Consider the following 25,223-nt stretch of genomic DNA (forward strand, 5'->3'; position numbering starts at 1 on the left):
TTATATGCTGAATCCTCAGGAGAGCAGGCTATGAATAACTCTGAATATTACTATTTTTAATTATTTAGTTAATTAATTAATTAATTTTTACACTCCTGATTTTATTCCCCTCCTGGTCCATCCCCCAATGGTTCCACATCCCATACATTCTCCTTCCCCTCCAGTCCCCCCATCTCCACAAGGATGTCCCCACCATACACACCCCACAAGATCTCTAAACTTACTGGGTCCTCCAGTCTATTAAGGGTTAGGTGCATCTTCTCTGACTGAACCCAGACCCGGGAGTCCTCTGTTGTACATGTGTTGAGGGCCTCATCTCATATGGTGTATGCTGCCTGGTTGGTGATCCAGTGTCTAAGACATTTTAGGGGGCCAGGTTAATTGAGATTGCTGGTCTTCCTACAGTTTGCCCTCCTCCTTAGTTTGCTCCAGCTTTTCTCTACTTCAACCAGAGGGGTCAGCAGCTTCTGTACATTGGTTGGCTTAACGCATCTGCATCTGACTCTTTCCACTGCTTGTTTGGTCTTTTGGAAAGCAGTCATGGTAGGTCCCTTTTTTGTGAATGCCCTATAGCTTCTGTAATGGTTTCAGGTCTTGAGGCCTCCCCTTGAGCTGGAACCCACTTTGGGCCTGTTGTTGAACTGTCTTTTCCTCAGGCTCTTTTCCATTTCCATCCCTACATTTTTTTTCAGACAGGAAGAATTATTGGTCAGAGCTTTGACTGTGGGATAGCTAACCTATGACTCACTAGATGCCCTGTCTTTCTGCTGGAAGTGGATTCAGTAAGTTCCCTCTTCCCATTGTAGGGCCTTTCATGTAGTGTTCCACCCCTTTGAGTTCTGAGATTCACTTCCTAGGTCTCTGATACCTTCTAGAGGGCCTTCCCAACCTCCCTGCTCACAAGGTCGCCTGTTTCCATTCTTATTTTTTCTTATTTTTGTATTAGATATATTTCTTTTTTTACATTTCAAAGTTATTCCCTTTCCCGGTTTCCTGTCCATAAGCCCCCTACCCCTACCCCTCCTCCATAAGGGTGTTCCCCCATTTACCCCCTTGCCACGCTCCAACATTCCCCCACACTGGGGGTCCAACCGTGGCAGAACCAGGGGCTTCCCCTTTCATTGGTGACCCAACAAGGCTATTCTCCTCTACATATCAGTTGGAGCCCTGGGTCAGTCCATGTATAGTTTTTGGGTAGTGGTTTAATACCTGGAAACTCTGGTTGGTTGGCATTGCTGTTCTTATGAGGTTGCAAGTCCCTTCAGCTCTTTCAATCCTTCCTCTAATTCCCTCAAAGTGGTTCCCTTTTCAGTTCAATGATTTGCTGCTAGCATTTACCTCTGTATTTCACATTCTCTTGTTGTGTCTCACACACACACACACACACACACACACACACACACACACACATATATATATATATGTATATATATATGTATATATGCCCATATTTAGGTCATAATTGGGGCAGGCACTGAATGACCATTCTTTCAGGCTCTGCTCTAAGCTTTGCCTCCATATCGCCTCTTATGGATAATTTTGTTCCCCCATTTAAGAAGGATTGAAAGCATCCACATTTTGTTCATCCTTCATCTTGAGCTTCCTGTGGTCTGTGGATTGCACCTTGAGTAATTTGAGATTTTAGGCTAATATCCACTTATCAATGAGTGAATACCATGTGTGTTTTTCTGTGATTGGGTTACCTCACTAAGGATGATGTTTTCTAGTTCCATCCATTTGCCTATGAATTTCTTTTTTTTTATTAACTTGAGTATTTCTTATATACATTTCGACTGATATTCCCTTTCCCGGTTTCCGGGCAAACATCCCCCTCCCCCCTCCCCTTCCTTATGGGTGTTCCCCTCCCAACCCTCCCCCCATTGCCGCCCTCCCACCCATACTCTAGTTCACTGGGGGTTCAGTCTTAGCAGGACCCAGGGCTTCCCCTTCCACTGGTGCTCTTACAAGGATATTCATTGCTACCTAAGAGGTCAGAGTCCAGGGTCTGTCCATGTATAGTCTTTAGGTAGTGGCTTAGTCCCTGGAAGCTCTGGTTGCTTGACATTGTTGTACATATGGGGTCTCGAGCCCTTTCAAGCTCTTCCAGTTCTTTCTCTGATTCCTTCAACCGGGGACCTATTCTCAGTTCAGTGGTTTGCTGCTGGCATTCGCCTCTGTATTTGCTGTATTCTGGCTGTGTCTCTCAGGAGCGATCTACATCCGGCTCCTGTCGGTCTGCACTTCTTTGCTTCATCCATCTTGTCTAATTGGGTGGCTGTATATGTATGGGCCACATGTGGGGCAGGCTCTGAATGGGTGTTCCTTCAGTCTCTGTTTTAATCTTTGCCTCTCCCTTCCCTGCCAAGGGTATTCTTTTTCCTCATTTAAAGAAGGAGTGAAGCATTCACATTTTGATCATCCGTCTTGAGTTTCGTTTGTTCTCGGGATCTAGGGTAATTCAAGCATTTGGGCTAATAGCCACTTATCAATGAGTGCATACCATATATGTCTTTCTGTGATTGGGTTAGCTCACTCAGGATGATATTTTCCAGTTCCAACCATTTGCCTACGAATTTCATAAACTCGTTGTTTTTGATAGCTGAGTAATATTCCATTGTGTAGATGTACAGCATTTTCTGTATCCATTCCTCTGTTGAAGGGCATCTTGGTTCTTTCCAGTTTCTGGCTATTATAAATAAGGCTGCAATGAACATAGTGGAGCACGTGTCTCTTTTATATGTTGAGGCATCTTTTGGGTATATGCCCAAGAGAGGTATAGCTGGATCCTCAGGCAGTTCAATGTCCAATTTTCTGAGGAACCTCCAGACTGATTTCCAGAATGGTTGTACCAGTCTGCAATCCCACCAACAATGGAGGAGTGTTCCTCTTTCTCCACATCCTCGCCAGCATCTGCTGTCACCTGAGTTTTTGATCTTAGCCATTCTCACTGGTGTGAGGTGAAATCTCAGGGTTGTTTTGATTTGCATTTCCCTTATGACTAAAGATGTTGAACATTTCTTTAGGTGTTTCTCAGCCATTCGACATTCCTCAGCTGTGAATTCTTTGTTTAGCTCTGAACCCCATTTTTTAATAGGGTTATTTGTTTCCCTGCGGTCTAACTTCTTGAGTTCTTTGTATATTTTGGATATAAGTCCTCTAACAGTTGTAGGATTGGTAAAGATCTTTTCCCAATCTGTTGGTTGCAGTTTTGTCCTAACCACAGTGTCCTTTGCCTTACAGAAGCTTTGCAGTTTTATGAGATCCCATTTGTCGATTCTTGATCTTAGAGCGTAAGCCATTGGTGTTTTGTTCAGGAATTTTTTTCCAGTGCCCATGTGTTCCAGATGCTTCCCTAGTTTTTCTTCGATTAGTTTGAGTGTGTTTGGTTTGATGTGGAGGTCCTTGATCCACTTGGACTTAAGCTTTGTACAGTGTGATAAGCATGGATCGATCTGCATTCTTCTACATGTTGACCTCCAGTTGAACCAGCACCATTTGCTGAAAATGCTATCTTTTTTCCATTTGATGGTTTTGGCTCCTTTGTCAAAAATCAAGTGACCATAGGTGTGTGGGTTCATTTCTGGGTCTTCAATTCTATTCCATTGGTCTATCTGTCCGTCTCTGTACCAATGCAGTTTTTATCACTATGGCTCTGTAATACTGCTTGAGTTCAGGGATAGTGATTCCCCCTGAAGTCCTTTTATTGTTGAGGATAGCTTTAGCTATCCTGGGTTTTTTGTTATTCCAGATGAATTTGCAAATTGTTCTGTCTAACTCTTTGAAGAATTGGATTGGTATTTTGATGGGGATTGCATTGAATCTGTAGATTGCTTTTGGTAAAATGGCCATTTTTACTATATTAATCCTGCCAATCCATGAGCATGGGAGATCTTTCCATCTTCTGAGGTCTTCTTCAATTTCTTTCCTCAGTGTCTTGAAGTTCTTATTGTACAGATCTTTTACTTGCTTGGTTAAAGTCACACCGAGGTACTTTATATTATTTGGGTCTAATATGAAGGGTGTCGTTTCCCTAATTTCTTTCCCGGCTTGTTTCTCTTTTGTATAGAGGAAGGCAACTGATTTATTTGAGTTAATTTTATACCCAGCCACTTTGCTGAAGTTGTTTATCAGCTTTAGTAGTTCTCTGGTGGAACTTTTGGGATCTCTTAAATATACTATCATATCATCTGCAAATAGGGATATTTTGACCTCTTCTTTTCCGATCTGTATCCTCTTGATCTCCTTTTGTTGTCTGATTGCTCTGGCTAGAACTTCAAGAACTATATTGAATAAGTAGGGAGAGAGTGGGCAGCCTTGTGTAGTCCCTGATTTTAGTGGGATTGCTTCAAGTTTCTCTCCATTTAGTTTAATGTTAGCAACTGGTTTGCTGTATATGGCTTTTACTATGTTTAGGTATGGGCCTTGAATTCCTATTCTTTCCAGGACTTTTATCATGAAGGGGTGTTGAATTTTGTCAAATGCTTTCTCAGCATCTAATGAAATGATCATGTGGTTCTGTTCTTTCAGTTTGTTTATATAATGGATCACGTTGATGGTTTTCCGTATATTAAACCATCCCTGCATGCCTGGGATGAAGCCTACTTGATCATGGTGGATGATTGTTTTGATGTGCTCTTGGATTCGGTTTGCCAGAATTTTGTTGAGTATTTTTGCGTCAATATTCATAAGGGAAATTGGTCTGAAGTTCTCTTTCTTTGTTGTGTCTTTGTGTGGTTTAGGTATAAGAGTAATTGTGGCTTCGTAGAAGGTATTCGGTAGTGCTCCATCTGTTTCAATTTTGTGGAATAGTTTGGATAATATTGGTATGAGGTCTTCTATGAAGGTTTGATAGAATTCTGCACTAAACCCGTCTGGACCTGGGCTCTTTTTGGTTGGGAGACCTTTAATGACTGCTTCTATTTCCTTAGGAGTTATGGGGTTGTTTAACTGGTTTATCTGTTCCTGATTTAACTTCGATACCTGGTATCTGTCTAGGAAATTGTCCATTTCCTGAAGATTTTCAAATTTTGTTGAATATAGGTTTTTTATAGTAAGATCTGGTGATTTTTTTGAATTTCCTCTGAATCTGTAGTTATGTCTCCCTTCTCATTTCTGATTTTGTTAATTTGGACGCACTCTCTGTGTCCTGTCGTTAGTCTGGCTAAGCGTTTATCTATCTTGTTAATTTTCTCAAAGAACCAACTTTTGGTTCTGTTGATTCTTTCTATGGTCCTTTTTGTTTCTACTTGGTTGATTTCAGCTCTGAGTTTGATTATTTCCTGCCTTCTACTCCTCCTGGGTGTATTTGCTTCTTTTTGTTCTAGAGCTTTTAGGTGTGCTGTCAAGCTGCTGACATATGCTCTTTCCTGTTTCTTTCTGCAGGCACTCAGCGCTATGAGTTTTCCTCTTAGCACAGCTTTCATTGTGTCCCATAAGTTTGGTATGTTGTACCTTCATTTTCATTAAATTCTAAAAAGTTTTTAATTTCTTTCTTTATTTCTTCCTTGACCAGGTTATCATTGAGTAGAGCATTGTTCAATTTCCACGTATATGTGGGCATTCTTCCCTTATTGTTATTGAAGACCAGTTTTAGGCCGTGGTGGTCCGATAGCACGCATGGGATTATTTCTATCATTCTGTACCTGTTGAGGACCGTTTTTTGACCAATTATATGGTCAATCTTGGAGAAAGTACCATGAGGAGGTGAGAAGAAGGTATATCCTTTTGCTTTACGATAGAATGTTCTATAAATATCTGTTAAGTCCATTTGGCTCATGACTTCTCTTAGTCTGTCGACATCACTGTTTAATTTCTGTTTCCATGATCTGTCCATTGATGAGAGTGGGGTGTTGAAATCTCCCACTATTATTGTGTGAGGTGCAATGTGTGTTTTGAGCTTTAGTTAGGTTTCTTTTACGTATGCAGTTGCCCTTGTATTTGGGGCATAGATATTTAGTATTGAGAGTTCATCTTGGTGGATTTTTCCTTTGATGAATATGAAGTGTCCTTCCTTATCTTTTTTGATGACTTTTAGTTGAAAATTGATTTTATTTGATATTAGAATGGCTACTCCAGCTTGCTTCTTCTGACCACATGCTTGGAAAGTTGTTTTCCAGCCTTTCACTCTGAGGTAGTGTCTGTCTTTGTCGCTGAGGTGTGTTTCCTGTAGGCAGCAGAATGCAGGGACCTCATTGCGTATCCAATTGTTAATCTATTTCTTTTTATTGGGGAGTTGAGGCCATTTACGTTGAGAGATATTAAGGAATAGTGATTATTGCTTCCCGTTATATTCATATTTGGATGTGAGGTTATGTTTGTGTGCTTTCACTCTCTTTGTTTTGTTGCCAAGACGATTAGTTTCTTGCTTCTTCTAGGGTATAGCTTGCCTCCTTATGTTGGGCTTTACCATTTATTATCCTTTGTAGTGCTGGATTTGTAGAAAGATATTGTGTAAATTTGGTTTTGTCATGGAATATCTTGGTTTCTCCGTCTATGTTAATTGAGAGTTTTGCAGGATACAGTAACCTGGCCTGGCATTTGTGTTCTCTTAGGGTCTGTATGCCATCAGTCCAGGATCTTCTGGCCTTCATAGTTTCTAGCGAGAACTCTGGTGTGATTCTGATAGGTCTGCCTTTATATGTTACTTGACCTTTTTCCCTTACTGCTTTTAATATTCTTTCTTTATTTTGTGTGTTTGGTGTTTTGACAATTATATGACAGGAGGTGTTTCTTTTCTGGTGCAATCTATTTGGAGTTCTGTAGGCTTCTTGTATGTCTATGGGTATCTCTTTTTTTAGGTTAGGGAAGTTTTCTTCTATGATTTTGTTGAAGATATTTACTGGTCCTTTGAGGTGGGAGTCTTCACTCTCTTCTATACCTATTATCCTTAGGTTTGATCTTCTCATTGAGTCCTGGATTACCTGTATGTTTTGGACCAGTAGCTTTTTCCGCTTTACATTATCTTTGACAGTTGAGTCAATGATTTCTATGGAATCTTCTGCTCCTGAGATTCTCTCTTCCACCTCTTGTATTCTGTTGGTGAAGCTTGTATCTACAGCTCCTTGTCTCTTCTTTTGGTTTTCTATATCCAGGGTTGTTTCCATGTGTTCTTTCTTGATTGCTTCTATTTCCATTTTTAATTCCTTCAACTGTTTGATTGTGTTTTCCTGGAATTCTTTCAGGGATTTCTGCGATTCTTTCAGGGATTTTTGCGATTCCTCTCTGTAGGCTTTTACTTGATTATTAATGTTTTCCTGTGTTTCCCTAAGGGAGTTCTTCACGTCTTTCTTGAAGTCCTCCAGCATCATGATCAAATATGATTTTGAAACTAGATCTTGCTTTTCTTGTGTGTTTGGATATTCCATGTTTGTTTTGGTGGGAGAATTGTGCTCCGATGATGCCATGTAGTCTTGGTTTCTGTTGCTTGTGTTCCTGCGCTTGCCTCTCACCATCAGATTATCTCTAGTGTTACTTTGTTTTGCTATTTCTGACAGTGGCTAGACTGTCCTATAAGCCTGTGTGTCAGGAGTGCTGTAGACCTGTTTTCCTCTCTTTCAGTCAGTTATGGGGACAGAGTGTTCTGCTTTCGGGCGTGTAGTTTTTCCTCTCTACAGGTCTTCAGCTGTTCCTGTGGGCCTGTGTCTTGAGTTTACCAGGCAGCTTTCTTGCAGCAGAAAAGTTGGTCTTACCTGTGGTCCCGAGGCTCAAGTTTGCTCGCGGGGTGCTGCCCATGGGCTCTTTGCGGCGGCAGCAACCAGGAAGACCTGTGCAGCCCCTTCCGGGAGCTTATGCAGCCTCAGGAGTGCCCACCTGACCAGGTGGTGAGGTCTCTTTCCCACGGGGTCTGGGAGCAGAGAGCTGCTGCGGGCCGGGATCCGCGGGTGTGGGACTTCCGGTAAACACAGGACGTGCCCGGTCCTAGAGGAATTCTGCTTCTGTGTGTCCCGATTTCACCAGGCAGCCTTCTTGCAACAGACAATTTGGTCTTACCTGTTGTCCCGAGTTTGCTCGCGGGGTGCTGCCCACGGGCTCTCTGCTGTGGCAGCAACCAGGAAGACCTGTGCCGCCCAGGAGCTTCAGTGCACCAGGGTTCCAGATGGCCTTTGGTGTTTTCCTCTGGCGTCCGAGATGTATGTACAGAGAGCAGTCTCTTCTGGTTTCCCAGGTTTTTCTGCCTCTCTGAAGGTTTAGCTCTCCCTCCCATGGGATTTGGGTGCAGAGAACTGTTTATCTGGTCTGTTTCCTTCAGGTTCCGGCGGTGTCTCAGGCAGGGGTCCTGCCGCTCCTGGGCCCTCCCCCACGGGAGCCCAGAGGCCTTATACAGTTTCCTCTTGGGCCAGGGATGTGGGCAGGGGTGAGCAGTGTTGGTGGTCTCTTCCGCTCTCAATACTATGATTTTTAAAGGTAAAGCCCCAAGACACCAACAGAATTGGTAGAGATTCTTCACCGACTGCTCACTGTTAGTCAGGCTGAAATACAGGGCTTTTCTCTTCACATCATTTGCTTCCCCTTGGCAGAATCCCACCTTAGCAGGAAGCTGCAGCTGGACACTGTAGGATTCTTTGTGGTGAGTTCCAAAAACTGAAGACCATTGGGAGGATAGAGAAAGAGGGCATAGGAATCACATTAATCGCATGCCAGAACGGCCTAGAAAGTGTTCAGCTCTCCAAACCACGCAGCCCCAAGCCTGTCCTCCTCCTAGGCGCCCACTTGCTCCCAGGAAGCAGTGGCCAGGAAGAAGTGCGTAGTGGGGAAGCTGGACCCGGTCAGCGGGAAGCCTGTGCACTGGTAGCAAGCAGCCAGACTCAGCACATCCCAGGAGGTGTCCTCCATACAGGATCCGGCCACTGCTGTGACTCGAGTGGATGTCAGCCAGGAATGGGGCGATGGGTAGAGGTTGCTGAACTGGACACCGTAGAAGCATAGAGGTACTGCTAGCTTCACAGCCGAGGAGCTTTCTTGCCTATGAATTTCATGATGTCATTGTTTTTTTTTATTGCTGAGTAGTACTCCATTGTGTAGATGTACCACATTTTCTGTATCCATTCCTCTGTTGAAGGGCATCTGGGTTCTTTCCAGCTTCTGGCTATTAAAAATAAGGCTGCTTTGAACATAGTGGAGCATGCATCTTTGTTGTATGTTGGAACATATTTGGGTATGCTCAGGAGAGGTATAGCTGGGTCCTCAGGTAGTGGAATGTCCAATTTTCTGAGGAACCTCCAGACTGATTTCCAGAGTGGTTGTACAGTTTGTATTCCCAACAACAATGGAGGAGTGTTCTTCTTTCTCCACATCCTTGCCAGCATTTCAGAGACCTGAGTTTTTTTTATTTTAGCCATTCTGATTGGTGTGAGGTAGAATCTTAGGGTTGTTTTAATTTGCTTTTTCCTGATGACTATAGAATGTGAACGTTTCTTTAGGTGCTTCTCAACCATTTGATATTCCTCAGCTGAGAATCTTTTAACTCTGTACCCCATTTTAATAGGGTTCTTTGGCTCTCTGGTATCTAAGTTCTTGAGTTCCTTGCATATTTTGGATATTAGCCATCTCTCAGATGTAGGATTGGTAAAGATCTTTTCCCAATCTGTTGGTTGCTGTTTTGTCCTAATGACAGGATCCATTGCCTTACAGAAGCTTTGTAGTTTTAAGAGGTCCCATTTGTTGATTCTTGATCTTAGAGCCTAAGCTATTGGTGTTTTTTTTTTCAGGAAATTTTCTCAAGTGCCCATGTATTTTAGACTTTTTCCCACTTTTTTTCCTACTAGTTTTTTAGCCTTTTCTCACACCAAATACCAGATCATGTTCCCCTCTACCCCTATCCCATCCCCCTTTACTCCACTGTACCTCCTTGCCACCCCTCTTGTGCTTGTTTTCTTCTCCCTCCCAAGTGGAGCTGAGGTGTCCTCACTTGGGTCCTTCAGCTTGTTGACCTTTTCGAGTTTTGTGGCCTGTATCTTGAATATTCTGTACATTTTTGCCTACTATCCCCCTTAATAGTGAGACCATACTGTGCATGTCCTTTTGGGTCTGAGTTACCTCACTCAGGATGACATTTCCTAGTTCCATCCATTTGCCTGCAAAACTCAGGATGTCCTTGTCTTAGTAGCTGAGTAGTATTCCATTGTGTAAATGAACTACATTTTCTGTGTCAATTCTTCTGCTGTGGGACAACTGGATTGCTTCCAGCTTCTGACTATCACACATAAGGCTACTATGAACATAGTGGAACATGTGCTCTGTGGCATGGTGGGTCATAATTGGGGTATATTTTCAATTGTCATATTTCTTGATCTTTAGGTAGTTCCATTTCAAATTTACTCAGGAAACTTCAAATTGATTTCCAGAGTGGTTGTACTAGTTTGTGATTCCCACCAGCAGTGGAGGAGTGTTTCTCTTTCTCCATATCCTCCCCAACATGTGTTGTCACCTGAGGTTTTGATCTTAGCCATTCCGAGTGGTGCAAGGTGGAATCTCAAGGTTGTTTTTATTTATATTTCTCTGATCACTAAGGACTTTTAACATTTCTTTAGGTGCTTCTCAGCCATTTGAGATTCCTCTGTTGTGAATTTAGTTTAGTTCTCTACCTGATTTTTTATTGGGGTATCTGGGGTTTGTTGCTGGCAAGCTTCTTGAGTTCTTTATTTATTTTGGATATTAGCCCTTTATCAGATGTGAGGTTAGTTAAGATTTTTTTTCCCAATCTGTACGATACTGATTTGTCTTATTGCCTATGTCCTTTGCCTTACAGAAACTTTCCAATTTCATGAAGTCCCATTTACCAAATCTTGATCTTAGAGCATGAGCCATTGGAGTTCTGTTTAGAAAATTTCTGCCTGTGCCAACGAGTTCAAGGCTCTTTCCCACTAGCTATTCTTTTTTTTTAATTAACTTGAGTATTTCTTTTTTTTAAGATAACAGGTATGCATGGCTACACATGTCTTTTTTTTTTATTAACTTGAGTATTTCTTATATACATTTCGAGTGTTATTCCCTTTCCCGGTTTCCGGGCAAACATCCCCCTCCCCCCTCCCCTTCCTTATGGGTGTTCCCCTCCCAACCCTCCCCCCACTGCTGCCCTCCCCCCACCAGTCTAGTTCACTGGGGGTTCAGTCTTGGCAGGACCCAGGGCTTCCCCTTCCACTGGTGCTCTTACTAGGATATTCATTGCTACCTATGAGGTCAGAGTCCAGGGTCAATCCATGTATAGTCTTTAGTTAGTGGCTTAGTCCCTGGAGGCTCTGGTTGCTTGGCATTGTTGTACATATGGGGTCTCGAGCCCCTTCAAGCTCTCCCAGTTCTTTCTCTGATTCCTTCAACGGGGGTTCTATTCTCAGTTCAATGGTTTGCTGCTGGTATTCGCCTCTGTATTTGCTGTATTCTGGCTGTGTAGATATGGTACATCTACACAGTGGAATATTACTCAGCTATCAAAAACAACGAGTTTATGAAATTCGTAGGCAAATGGTTGGAACTGGAAAACATCATCCTGAGTGAGCTAACCCAATCACAGAAAGACATACATGGTATGCACTCATTGATAAGTGGCTATTAGCCCAAATGCTTGAATTACCCTAGATGCCTAGAACAAATGAAACTCAAGACGGATGATCAAAACGTGAATGCTTCACTCCTTTAAAAAGGGAAAAAGAATACCCTTGGCAGGGAAGAGAGAGACAAAGATTAAAACAGAGACGGAAGGAACACCCATTCAGAGCCTGCCCCACATGTGGCCCATACATATACAGCCACCCAATTAGACAAGATGGATGAAGCAAAGAAGTGCAGACCAACAGGAGCCGGATGTAGATCGCACCTTATTTACATTTCCAATGTTATTCCCTTTCCCGGTTTCTGGACCAACATCCCCCTAGCCCCTCTCCCTCCCCTTCTTTATGGGTGTTCCCCTCCCAATCCTCCCCCCATTACTGCTCTCCCCCTAACAATCATGTTAACTGGGGTTCAGTCTTAGCAGGACCAAGGGCTTTCCCTTCCAATGGTGATCTTACTAGGCTATTCATTGCTACCTATGAGGTTAGAATCCAGGGTCAGTCCATGTATGGTCTTTGGGTAGTGGCTTAGTCCCTGGAAACTCTGGTTGCTTGGTATTGTTGTTCATATGGGTTCTCAAGCCCCTTCAAGCTCTTCCAGTTCTATCTCTGATTCCTTCAACGGGGGTCCTGTTCTCAGTTCAGTGGTTTGCTGCTGGTATTCGCCTCTGTATTTCATGTATTCTGGCTGTGTCTCTCAGGAGAGATATATCCGGTTCCTGTCAGCCTGCACTTCTTTGCTTCATCCATCTTGTCTAATTGGGTAGCTGTATATGTATGGGCCACATGTGGGGCAGGCTCTGAATGGGTGTTCCTTCTGTCTCTGTTTTAATCTTTGCCTCTCTATTCCCTGCCAAGGATATTCTTGTTCCCCTTTTAAAGAAGGAGTGAAGCATTCACATTTTGATCATCCATCTTGAGATTCACGTGTTCTGTGCATGTAGGGTAATTCAAGCATTTGGGCTAATAGCCACTTATCAATGAGTGCATACCATGTGTGTTTTTCTGTGATTGGGTTACCTCACTCAGGATGATATTTTCCAGTTCCAACCATTTGCCTATGAATTTCATAAAATCATTGTTTTTGATAGCCAAGTAGTATTCCATTGTGTAGATGTACCACATTTTCTGTATCCATTCCTCTGTTGAAGGGCATCTGGGTTCTTTCCAGTTTCTGGCTATTATAAATAAGGCTGCTATGAACATAGTGGAGCATGTGTCTTTGTTACATGTTGGAGCATCTTTTGTGTATATGCCCAAGAGAGGTATAGCTGGGTCCTAGGGTAGTTCAATGTCCAATTTTCTGAGGAACCACCAGAGTGATTTCCAGAATGGTTGTACCAGTCTGCAATCCCACCAACAATGGAGAAGTGTGCCTCTTTCTCCACATCCTCGCCAGCATTTGCTGTCACCTGAGTTTTTGATCTTAGCCATTCTCACTGATGTGAGGTGAAATCTCAGGGTTGTTTTGATTTGCATTTTCCTTATGACTGAAGATGTTGAACATTTCTTTAGGTGTTTCTCAGCCATTCGGCATTCCTCAGCTGTGAATTCTTTGTTTAGCTCTGAACCCCATTTTTAATGGGGTTATTTGTCTCCCTGTGGTCTAACTTCTTGAGTTCTTTGTATATTTTGGATATAAGGCCTCTATCTGTTGTAGGATTGGTAAAGATCTTTTCCCAATCTGTTGGTTGCTGTTTTGACCTAACCACAGTGTCCTTTGCCTTACAGAAACTTTGCAGTTTTATGAGATCCCATTTGTTGATTCTTGATCTTAGAGTATAAGCCATTGGTGTTTTGTTCAGGAAATTTTCTCCAGTGCCCATATGTTCGAGGTGCTTCCCCACTTTTTCTTCTATTAGTTTGAGTGTATCTATTTTGATGTGGAGGTCCTTGATCCACTTGGACTTAAGCTTTGTACAGGGTGATAAGCATGGATCGATCTGCATTCTTCTACTTGTTGACCTCCAATTGAACCAGCACCATTTGCTGAAAATGCTATCTTTTTTCCATTGGATGGTTTTGGCTCCTTTGTCAAAAATCAAGTGCCCATAGGTGTGTGGGTTCATTTCTGGGTCTTCAATTCTATTCCATTGGTCGATCTGTCTGTCTCTGTACCAATACCATGCAGTTTTTATCACTATTGCTCTGTAATACTGCTTGAGTTCAGGGATAGTTATTCTCCCTGAAGTCCTTTTATTGTTGAGGATAGTTTTAGCTATCCTGAGTTTTTTGTTATTCCAGATGAATTTGCAAATTGTTCTGTCTAACTCTTTGAAGAATTGGATTGGTATTTTGATGGGGATTGCACAGAATCTGTAGATCGCTTTTGGTAAAATGGCCATTTTTACTATATTAATCCTGCCAATCCGTGAGCATGGGACATCTTTCCATCTTCTGAGGTCTTCTTCAATTTCTTTCTTCAGAGGCTTAAAGTTCTTATTGTACAGATCTTTTACTTGCTTGGTTAACGCCACACCGAGGTACTTTATAATATTTATAAAGGCTGTATTTTCCCTAATTTCTTTCTCGGCTTGTTTCTCTTTTTTGTAGAGAAAGGCTACTTATTTATTTGAGTTAATTTTATACCCAGCCACTTTGCTGAAGTTGTTTATCAGCTTTAGTAGTTCTCTGGTGGAAATTTTGGGATCACTTAAATATACTATCATATCATCTGCAAATCGTGATATTTTGACTTCTCACTAGCTATTCTATTAGATTCAGTTTATCTGGTTTTATGTTGAGGTCCCTGATCCATTTGGACTTGAAGCTTGTGCATGGTGTTATATATGGATCTATTTTTATTTTTCTATGTACAGATGGTCAGTTAGACCAATTTAAGTTGCTTTCTGTTTTCCATTGTATATTTTTGTCTTCTTTATAAAAGATCAAGTGTGCTTAAGTGTGTGGTTTTAATTCTGGGTCTTCAATTCTATTCCATTGATCAACCTGTCTGTCTCTGTACCAATACCATGCAGATTTTATCACTACTCTTCTGTAGTAAAGCTTGGTGTCATAGATGGTGTTTCCCCCAACCATTCTGTTATTGGTAAAGATTTTTTTCACTATTCTGTGTTTTTGCCTTATCAAATGAATTTGAGAATTGCTCTTTCCATGTCTTGGAAGAATTTTGTAGGGATTTCGATGGGAATTGCATTGAATCTGTAGATTGCCTTTGGTAGAATGGTCATTTTTACTATGTTATTTTTGCCAATCTATAAGGATGAGAGATTTGCTCCATTTTCTGAGAACTTTTTGATTTCTTACTTGAAACACTTGAAGTTCATATCATAAAGATCTTTCACTTGTTTGGATAGTGTTACCCCAAAATATATTATCTGTGGATATTCTGAAGGGAATTGTTTCCCTAATTTCTTTCTCAGCCTGATCTTTTGAGATAATTTTATATTTGGCCACTTTGCTGAAGTTGCTTATCATCTGGAGAATTTCTTTGGTAGAATTTTTGGTGTCACTTATGTATACTATCATATCATCTGCAAATAGTGATACTTTTAATTCTTCTTTGCCAATTTGTATCCCTTTTATCTTTTTTTTCTTGTCTTATTGTTCTAGCTAGCACTTCAAGTACTATATTTAATAGATATGAGGAGAGTGGTCATCTTTAACTTGTCTCAAATTTTAGTGGGATTGCATCAAGTATCTCTCCATTTAATTTGATATTAGCTGTTGGTTTGCAGCAAATTCCTTTTAATATGTTTAGGTATGGGCCTTGAATTCCTGATCTCTCCAAAACTTTTAACATGGGGGGGGGGGTGTTTTATTTGTCAAATACTTTTTCTGCATCTAAGAAGATGATCATGCAATTTTTTTCTTTGAGTTTGTTTATATGGTGGATTATGTTAATGGATTTTTGTATATTGAACCAACCTTGCATTTCTGCGATGAAGCCTACTTGATTGTGATAACTGATGGTTTTGATATGTTCTTGGATTCAGCATGTGAGAATTTTATTGAGTATTTTTGCATCAATATTCATAAGCGAGGTTGGTCTGAAGTTCTCTTTTTTTAGTAGGGTCCTTGTGTGGTTCAGGTGTCTGAATAAATGTGGCTTCATAGAATGAATTAGGTAGTGTTCCTTCTGTCTCTATTTTATGGAATAGTTTGAGGAATGTTGGTATCAGGTTTTCTATGAAGGTCTGGTAGAATTCTGAACTAAATTCATCCAGCCCTAGGCTTTTTTTGGTTGGGAGTTTTTAATGACTTCTTCTAATTCTTTATGGGATATGGGCCGGTTTAGAAATTTTACCTGCTCTTGATTTAACTTTGGTTGGTATGTGGCATCTGTCCAGAAAACCATAGATTTCATCTAGATTTTCCAGTTTTGTTCAGTATAGGCATTTATAGTAGGATCTGATGACTTTTTAAATTTTCTCTGTTTCTATTGTTATGTCTCTCTTTTTATTTCTGATTTTGCTAATATGGGTACTGCTTCTGGGATCTTTAGTTAGTTTGGCTAGGGGTTGATCTATCTTGTTGATTCTCTCAAAGAACCAGCTTTTGGGTTTGGCAATTCTTTGTATTGTCCTCTTTGTTTCTATTTAGTTGATTTCAGCCCTGAGTTTGACTATTTACTGCCTTCCACTACCCTTGGTTGAAGTTCTAGAGCTCTCTAGGTATGCTGCCAAGTTGCTAGTGTATGCTCTCTCCAGTTTCTTTAGTGTATGAATTTTCCTCTTAGCACTACTTCCATTGTGTCCAATAGAGTTGGGTTTGATGTGTCAACATTTTCATTAAATTTCAAGAAGTCTTTAATTTGTTTCTTTATTTCATCTTTGACCAAATTATCATTAAGTAGACTTTTGTTTAGTTTCAACATGTATGTGAGGTTTTTTTTTTTGTTGGTTTTGATGTTACTGAAGACCAACTTTAGACCAATTTGGACTGATAGGGTGCATGAGATTATTTCAGTCTTTTGTGTGGGTTGAGGGTTATTTAGTTACCATTATATGGTCTGTTTTCGAGAAAAGTACAATGAGATGCTGAAAAGACAGTCTATTCTTTTGTTTTAAGGTAAAATGTTCTGCCGATATCTTTTAAATCCATTTGGTTCATAACTTCTATTAGTTTCACTGTGTCTTTGTTTAGTTTTTATTTCAATGATATGTCCACTGGGAAGAGAGGGGGTTGAATTCTCCCACTATTATAGTGTAGGGTTTAATGTGTATTTTGAGTTTTAGTAAAGTTTCTTTTATGAATGTAGGTGCACTTGCTTTTGGGGCATATATGTTTAGAATTGAAAATTTCTCTTGGTGGATTTTCTTTTTGATGAATATGAAGTGTCCATTATTACCCTTGATAACTTTTCATTGAAAGTTTATTTTATTGGATATAAGGATGGCAACTGCAGTTTATTTCTTGGGACCATTTGCTTGATATACCTTTTTTCATCCTTTCACTCTGAGATGTGTCTGCCTTTGTTATTGAGGTGTGTTTCTTGTATGCTGCAAAATGTTGGATCATGTTTGCGTATCCAGTCTGTTAGCTTATGTATTTTTTATAGGTGAGTTGAGTCCATTAATATTGAGACATATTAAAGACAGATGACTGTTGGTTCCTATTATATGAATCTCAGATGTAGAAGATATGGTAGAAGAGTTGATACAACAGTCAATGAAAATTCAAAACATAAAAACCTCCTAACCCCAAATATTCAGGAAATTCATGACATAAAGAAAAGACCAAATCTAAGAATAGTTGGAGTAGAGGAGGATGAAGATTCTCAGCTCAAAGGAACTGAAAATTACTCAACAAAATCATAGAAGGAAACACCCCCAACCTAAAGAAAGATATGGCAATAATGGTAAAAGAAGCCTACAGAATACCAAATAAATGGGACCAGAAAAGAAAATCCTCTTGACACATAATAGTCAAAACACTAAGCCCACAGAACATAGAAAGAATATTAAAAGCTGCAAGGGAAAAGGGACAAGTAACACTCAAAGGCAGACCTCTCAGAATTACATCAGACTTCTCAACAGAGACTGAAAGCCAGAAGAGCCTGTTCAGAGGTCATACAGTTTCTAAAAGAACACAAATGCCAGGCCAGGGGCTACTATAACCAGCAAAACTCTCAATCAATATATAAGGAGTAACTAAAATATTCCAGAACAAAACCAAATTCAAACAGTATCTACCAATCCAGCACTACAGAGGATACTAGAAGGAAAACTCCAATGCAAGGAAGATAACTATACCAAAGAAAAGATGAGATATTAAGCATCTTATAACAAAGCCAAAAGAAGAAAACCACAAGCACATATAGACTTGCATACTTAAATGAGTTGCATAGGTACAATGTCTATCCAAGACTATCAAAATTGCATTTAAATTTTGTATCAATATACAAAGATTTACACCAATAAAAACCTTAAACTTGCATCAATATATAAAATTGATGCCAATGTGAGAAAATATATGACTCTTTATCAAAATTTAAATATCTTTAACAATGTATGATTATGGCTATAAAATGTTTTGTTTAAGAATAAATTTAAGTGCCTACATTCAGATCTGACCCAGGCCCATAGCTCTCTGTATCCAAATCCCATGGGGGAGAGAGCTGGACTCTCAGAAGTATAGACAATCCTGAGAGCTCAGGGCAGACCACTACTTTTGTCACATTTCCAGGCCAAGAAGAACACACCTACTGCCCTCTGGACACAAGAAACCAGAAGCAGTCAGTGGCAGGACCATTCTTGTTTCTGCCTGTGCCTGGAGCTTACCTGGTTCCACACTTGTCTGTGACCAAATCCTGTAGGGGAGAGAGCTGGACACTCAGAAGTGCAGACAATTCTGAGAGCTCAAGAGAGACCACTACTTATGTCACATTCCTGGCCCAAGAGGAATGCCCCAAGAGCCCACTAGACAGAGGAACCTAGGAACAGTCAGAGAGAGGATCCTTCAGGTCTCTGCCTGCATCCAGAGCTGAAAGTCAGTCGCCAGGAGCACTGACACACCTGAAAGCAGAGGTAAGACAAACTCTTCCACTCTGAGTGACCCACATGGAGCCCTCATGACACACAAACCCAGGAGCAGTTTGGGACAGGTCTCTACCAGTTTCTGCAGGTGTCTGAAGCTGATCTGTTCCCACAAGTCTCTGTACTCAGATCTGGCTTAAAGAAAATAGGTCTTCAGAAGTGGTGACACACAGGCTTATAGGAGACACACAATCCACTGTCAGAGACAGCAAGACAAGCTAACACCAGAGACAACCTAATGGCAAGAAGCAAGCAGAGGGATCTAAACAACAGAAACCAAGACTACTTGTCATCATCAGAACCCAGTTCTCCTACCAAAGCATATACTGGATATCCAAACACACTGGAAAAGCAAGATTTTTATTTAAAACCACATCTCATGATGATGACGATAGAGGACTTGAAGACGGATATAAATAATTTGCTTAAATAAATACAGGGCAACATAGGTAAACAAGCAAAAACCCTTAAAGGAGAAACAGAAAAATCAAGTGAAGAATTAAGGGAAAACAGAAAAAAGAAGATGAAGGAATTAAATGAGACCATTCAGAATTTAAAAATGGAAATAGAAACAAAATAAATGACAAAGGGAGACAAACACAGAGATAGAAAAACATAGGAAAGAGATCAGGAATCATAGACACAGCATCACCAACAGAATACAAGCGGTAGCAGAAAGAATCCCAGGAGAGGAAGATTCCATAGAAAACATTGATACAACTGTCAAAGAAGATCTAAAACACAAAAAGTTCTTAAACCAAAATATCCAGAAAATCCAGGACAATGAAAAGATCAAAACTAATGATAATAGGGTATAGAAGAGAGTGACAATTCGTAATGTTAAGGGCCTGTAAATATTTTCAACAAAATTATAGAAGAAAACTTCCTTAACCTAAAAAGAGATGACTATAGCCATATGAGAAGCCTATAGAACTCCAAACAGATTGGACCAGAAAGGAAATTCCTCCAATCACATAATAGTCAAAAAACCAAATGCACAAAAGAAAGAATATTAAAAGCATTAAGGGAAAAAGTCAAGTAACATATAAAGGCAGACCTATCAGAATTACACCAGACTTCTCACCAGAGACTTGGAAAGCCAGAAGAAGATCCTTGACAGATGTCACATAGGACTTTAGTTTACACAAATACAGACCCAAGCTATTATATCCAGAAAAACTTTCCATTAACATAGATATTCCATGACAACACCAAAAGTACACAATATCTTTTTTATAAATCCAACTCTACAAAGTATAATAAACGGAAAAATACAACACAAGGAGGAAAACTATACCATAGAAAAAGCAACAAACCCAAAAGAAAAGAGCAACACAAACATCATTCCACTTCTACCAACAAAAATAGCAAAAACAACAGTCACTATTCCTTAATAACTCATAACATCTTGGACTCAATTCCCCAATAAAAAGACATTGACTAACAGCCTTGATACGTAAAGAGGACCCAGCACTTTGCTGCATACAGAAAACATACCTCAGTGACAAAGACAGACACTCCTTCAGAGTAAAAGGATGGAAAACAATTTTCCAAGCAAATGGTCCCAAGAAACAAGCTGAAATAGCCATTCTAATATCAAATAAAATCAAATTTCAACCAAAATTTATCAAAAAAGATAAGGAAGGACACTTCATATTCATCAAAGGAAAAACCCACCAAGATGAACTCTCAATCCTGAATATCTATGCTCCAAATACAAGGCAAACTACATTCATAAAAGAAATCTTAGTAAAACTCAAAGCAAGCATTGCAACTCACAAAATAATAGTGGAAGACTTCAACACCCCACTCTCATCACTATACAGATCATGGAAACAGAAACTAAACAGAGTTGCACAGAAACTAACAAAAGTTATGACTAAATGGATTTAACAGATATCTGTAGAACATTTCATCCTAAAACAAAAGAATATACCTTCTTCTCAGGACATCATGATATCTTTCCAAAATTTACCATATAATTGGGCACAAAACAGGCCTCAACAGATACAAGAAGATTGAAATAATTCAATGCATTCTATCAGATCACCATGGACTAAGGCGAGTCTTCAATAAAAAAAAAAAAACAAGCAAACAAACAAAAAACAGAATTCCAACCTACATATTCAAAGTTGAACAACACTCTACTCAATGATAACTTGGACAAGGAAGAAATAAAGAAAGACATTAAAGACTTTTTAGACTTTAATGAAAGTGAATGCACAAAATATTCAAACTTATGGGGCACAATAAGTTGCTAAGAGAAAAACACATAGCTCTGAGTGCCTCCAAACAGGAGCTGGAGAGCACATATATTTGTATCTTGACAGCACACCCAAAAACTCTAGAACAAAAAGAAGGGAATACACACAAGAGGAGTAGACCACAGAAAAAATCAAACTCAGGGCTGAAATCAACCACGTAGGACCAAAAAGAACTATACAAAGAATCAATAAACCAGGAACTGGTTCCATGAGAAAATCAACAAGATAGATAATCCCTTAGCCAGACTAACCAGAGGGCACAGAAAGAGTATCCAAATTACGAGAATCAGAAATGAAAAAGGAGACAGAATAACAGGATTGAGGAAATTCAAAAAATCATCAGATCCTACTACAAAAACCTATATTCAATAAAACTGGAAAATCTTGATGAAATGGACAATTTTCTAGACAGATACCATCTACCAAAGTTAAATCAGAATCAGATAGACCATGTAAACAGTCTTATAATGCCTAAAGTTATAGAAGCAGTTATTCAAAGTATCCTCACCAAAAAAAGCACAGGACTAGATGTATTTAGTGAAGAGTTCTATCAGACATTTTTAGAAGACCTAATACAAATACTGTTCAAACTATTCCATAAAATAGAAACAGAAATAACACTTCCCAATTCCTTTTATGAAGCCACAATTACACTTGTACCTACAGTACACAAAGACTCAACAATGAAAGTATACTTCAGACCATTACCTTTATGAATATCAATGCAAATCTACTCAAAAAATTCTCAGAAACAAAGTCCAAGAACACATCAAAATGATCATCCATCATGATCAAGTAGGCTTCATCTCAGAGATGCTGGGATGGTTCAATATATAAAAATCCATCAACTCAATTCACTACATAAACAAATGCAAAGAAAAAAACACATGATCATTTCATTAGATGCTGAGAAAGCATTTGACAAAATTTAACACACCTCCATGTTAAAAGTCTTGGAAAGATCAGAAATTCAAGGCCCATAACTAACACAGTAAAAGCAACAGTAACCATTGTGAAGCTAAATGGAGAGAAACTTGGAAAAAACCCACTAAAATGTGGGACTAGACAAAGCTTCACTCTCTTTCCCTACTTACACAGTATGGTGCTTGAAATCCTGGCCAGAGCAATCAGACAACGAAGGAGATCAAAGGGATAAAAAATTAGAAAGGAAGAAATCAAAATATCAGTATTTGCAGATGATTTGATTGTATATTTAAGTGAGGACAAAAGTTCTACCAGAGAACTCCTAAACCTGTTAAACAACTTCAGCAAAATGTCTGAGTGTAAAATTAACTCAAACAAATCAGTAACCTTCCTCTACTCAAAGAATAAACAGACTGATACAGAAACTAGGGAAATAACACCCTTCACAATAGTCACAAATAATATAAAATAACTGGATGTAACTCTAACCAAGCAAGTGAAAGATCTGTATGACAAGAATGTTAAGTCTCTGAAGAAAGAAATTGAAGAAAATCTCATAAGATGAAAAGATTTCCCATGCTCATGGATTGGCAAGATTAATATAGTAAAATGGCCATTTTTCCAAAAGCAATCTGTAGATTCAATGCAGTCCCCATTAAAATTCCAACTCAATTCTTCATAGAGTTAGAAAGAGCAGTTTGAAAATTCATTTGGAATAACAAAAAACACAGGATAGGAAAAAAATATACTCAACAAGAAAAGAACTTCTGGGGAAACCACCATCCCTAATCTTAAGCCGTATTACAGAGCAGTAGTGAGCAATAGTGATTAAAAAAACTGTACAGTATTGGTATAGAGACAGGCAGGTAGATCAGTGGAATAGAACTGAAGACCCAGAAATGAACCCACACACCTATTGTCACTTGGTCTTTGACAAAGGGACTAAAATGACCCAGTGGTAAAAATATAGTGTTTTCAACAAATGGTGCTGGCTCAACTGGAGATCAGCATGCAGAAGAATGAAAATCGATCCATTCTCTTTACACTGTGCAAAGTTCAAGTCCAAATGGATCAATGACCTCCACATAAAGCCAGATACACTAAAACTAATAGAAGAATACGTGGGGAAGAGCCTTAAACACATGGACACTGGGGAAAATTTCCTGTACAGAACATCAGTTTTCTTATGCTCTAAGATAAGGAATCAACAAATAAAACTGCTCATAAAACTGCTAAGCTTCTGTAAGGCAAAGGACACTGTCATGAGGACAAATGGCAACCAACGGTTTGCGAAATGATCTTTACCAATCCTACATCGGATAGAGGTCTAAGATCCGTTATATACAAAGAACTGAAGAGGTTAGACTCCAGAGAGTCAAATATCCCTATTTAAAAATGCAGTAGAGAGCTAAGCAAAGAATTCTCAGCTGAGGAATATCAAATGGCTGAAAAGTACCTAAAGAAATGTTCAACATCATTTTCATCAGAGAAATACAAATCAAAACATCCCTGAGATTCCACCTCACACCAGTTAGAATGGCTAAGATGAAAAACTCAGGTGACAGCAGATGCTAGAGAGCAAGTTGAGAAAAAGGAACACTTCTATTGTTGATGGGATTTCAACCTGTTACAACGACTCTGGAAATCAATCTGGATTTCTTCAGAAAATTGGACATTCCACTACCTGAGGACCCAGCTATGCCACTCCTGGGCATATACCCAAAAGATGCTCCAAACAGAACAAGGACACATACTCCAGTATGTTCATAGCAGCCTTATTTATAATATCCAGAAGCTGGAAAGAACCCAGAGGTCCTTCAACAATGGAATGGATACAATTACACAAAATGATAAATTTACAAAATTTAATACTACTCAGCTATTAAAATCAATGACTTCACGAATTTCTTATGTAAATGGGTGTGACTTGAAAATATCATACTGAAAGTGGTAATCCAGTCACAAAAGAACACACATGGTATGCACTCACTGACAAGTGGATATTATCCCAGAAGCTCAGAATACCCAAGATACAATTCAGAGACCATATGAAGCCCAAGAAGAAGAAAAACCAAAATGTGGATGCTTTTTCTTCCCAGACACTCTTCCCTGCAAAAGGTATTTAATCTCAGGCCCACTCTGAGAAGGACAGTACCAACCGGAGCTCCCCCTTTCTCCTTTTGCCCCAGGCTAGATCCAGCCCCGGGGTCCCCATTCCATTCTCAGCTCTTTTGCAGCATCCAAGCAGTGCCTGGATGCAGAAGAGCCTGAGTACCAGATGGCCCCAGCCTCCTTGCAGGCTCAGAGACCACTGAACAAGCTCTGGCTGTGTCCTGTGCCTCAAACTGTGCTTCCCCACCCACCACTGGAGCTTCTCACAGCTTCCCACAACCCTACATTTGCCCTATGTCTGCATGGGTAAGCATGGTCGACTTCCTGTGTCCTGCCTCCCTGAGCAACCTAAGCCCTGTGGCAGAGCAAGTGCAGGTCCCCAAATTAGCTCTACAGAGCACCTCACAAGGAGGGCAGCAGATACAATGTGAAAATACTATATGAAGTGATTATTTAGATTACTTGCAGGATGGAGACTTGGAGCAATCAGTTTTCATCATAATTCATAGACCACCTGTCATTGAAAACTGTGAACTATTAATCACTGGATTTTTCCATTTAATATTGTCAGACTGTGGCTGCATGGAAAGAGCTGAAACCATAATCTTTATTAAGAAAGTATCAGGAGTGGAAGTCACTAAACTGCACTATATACATATATGAAGCTGCCAATGAAACAGCTTGGGGGTGTGGTTTGATGATTTAGGGTCCAGTACAACAGAAAGGCATGACAGAAGTCATATGAGGCAATTGATCACTCTGCATCCACACATAGGAAGCACAGACTTGAAGGCTGATGTTTCATAGCCATGTATTATTGTGTCTGTAAAATCTATATCTTCAAAACTATAAATTATTAATTAAAGATATAAAAGTCTTAAGTAATAAACTAATATACAATTTTCCTTCACTTTAAGATTAAATTTTGTTAAGATTTCATCTTGACAAACACTTATTTCAATATTTAATTAAGTTAAAATACAATTTCAACAAAATTTATTTTGTACAGATTTACTGTGTACTTAAGAAATTCATATCTAATGACAACTAAAACTCAAAATGTTTGATTTTTGGCTTTCATAGTGTACTTATTCTTTTATTGGAAAAATAAATTTTATAATATATTTGAATTATTATTTCCTTCTAACTTCTCTCAGATCCTCCCAACCCACTTAACTGTATGCCTTCTTTCTCTTTTTAAATAACACATAGGCAAGTTTTAAAAAAGGAAAATTGAAGAAAAACTACAAAAAGTATATACAAATACATGAAAATGAAATAAGAAAACATACAGAATAAGCAAAATACTAATAATTTTAAAAAATATCCAGACCCAAAAATAAAACTATGTTCTTCAAGAAATACTATTGTGTCTACTT

Source organism: Rattus norvegicus, chromosome 10 (assembly GCF_021556685.1).
Source record: "Rattus norvegicus strain SHRSP/BbbUtx chromosome 10, alternate assembly SHRSP_T2T, whole genome shotgun sequence".
Taxonomy (NCBI): Eukaryota; Metazoa; Chordata; class Mammalia; order Rodentia; family Muridae; genus Rattus; species Rattus norvegicus.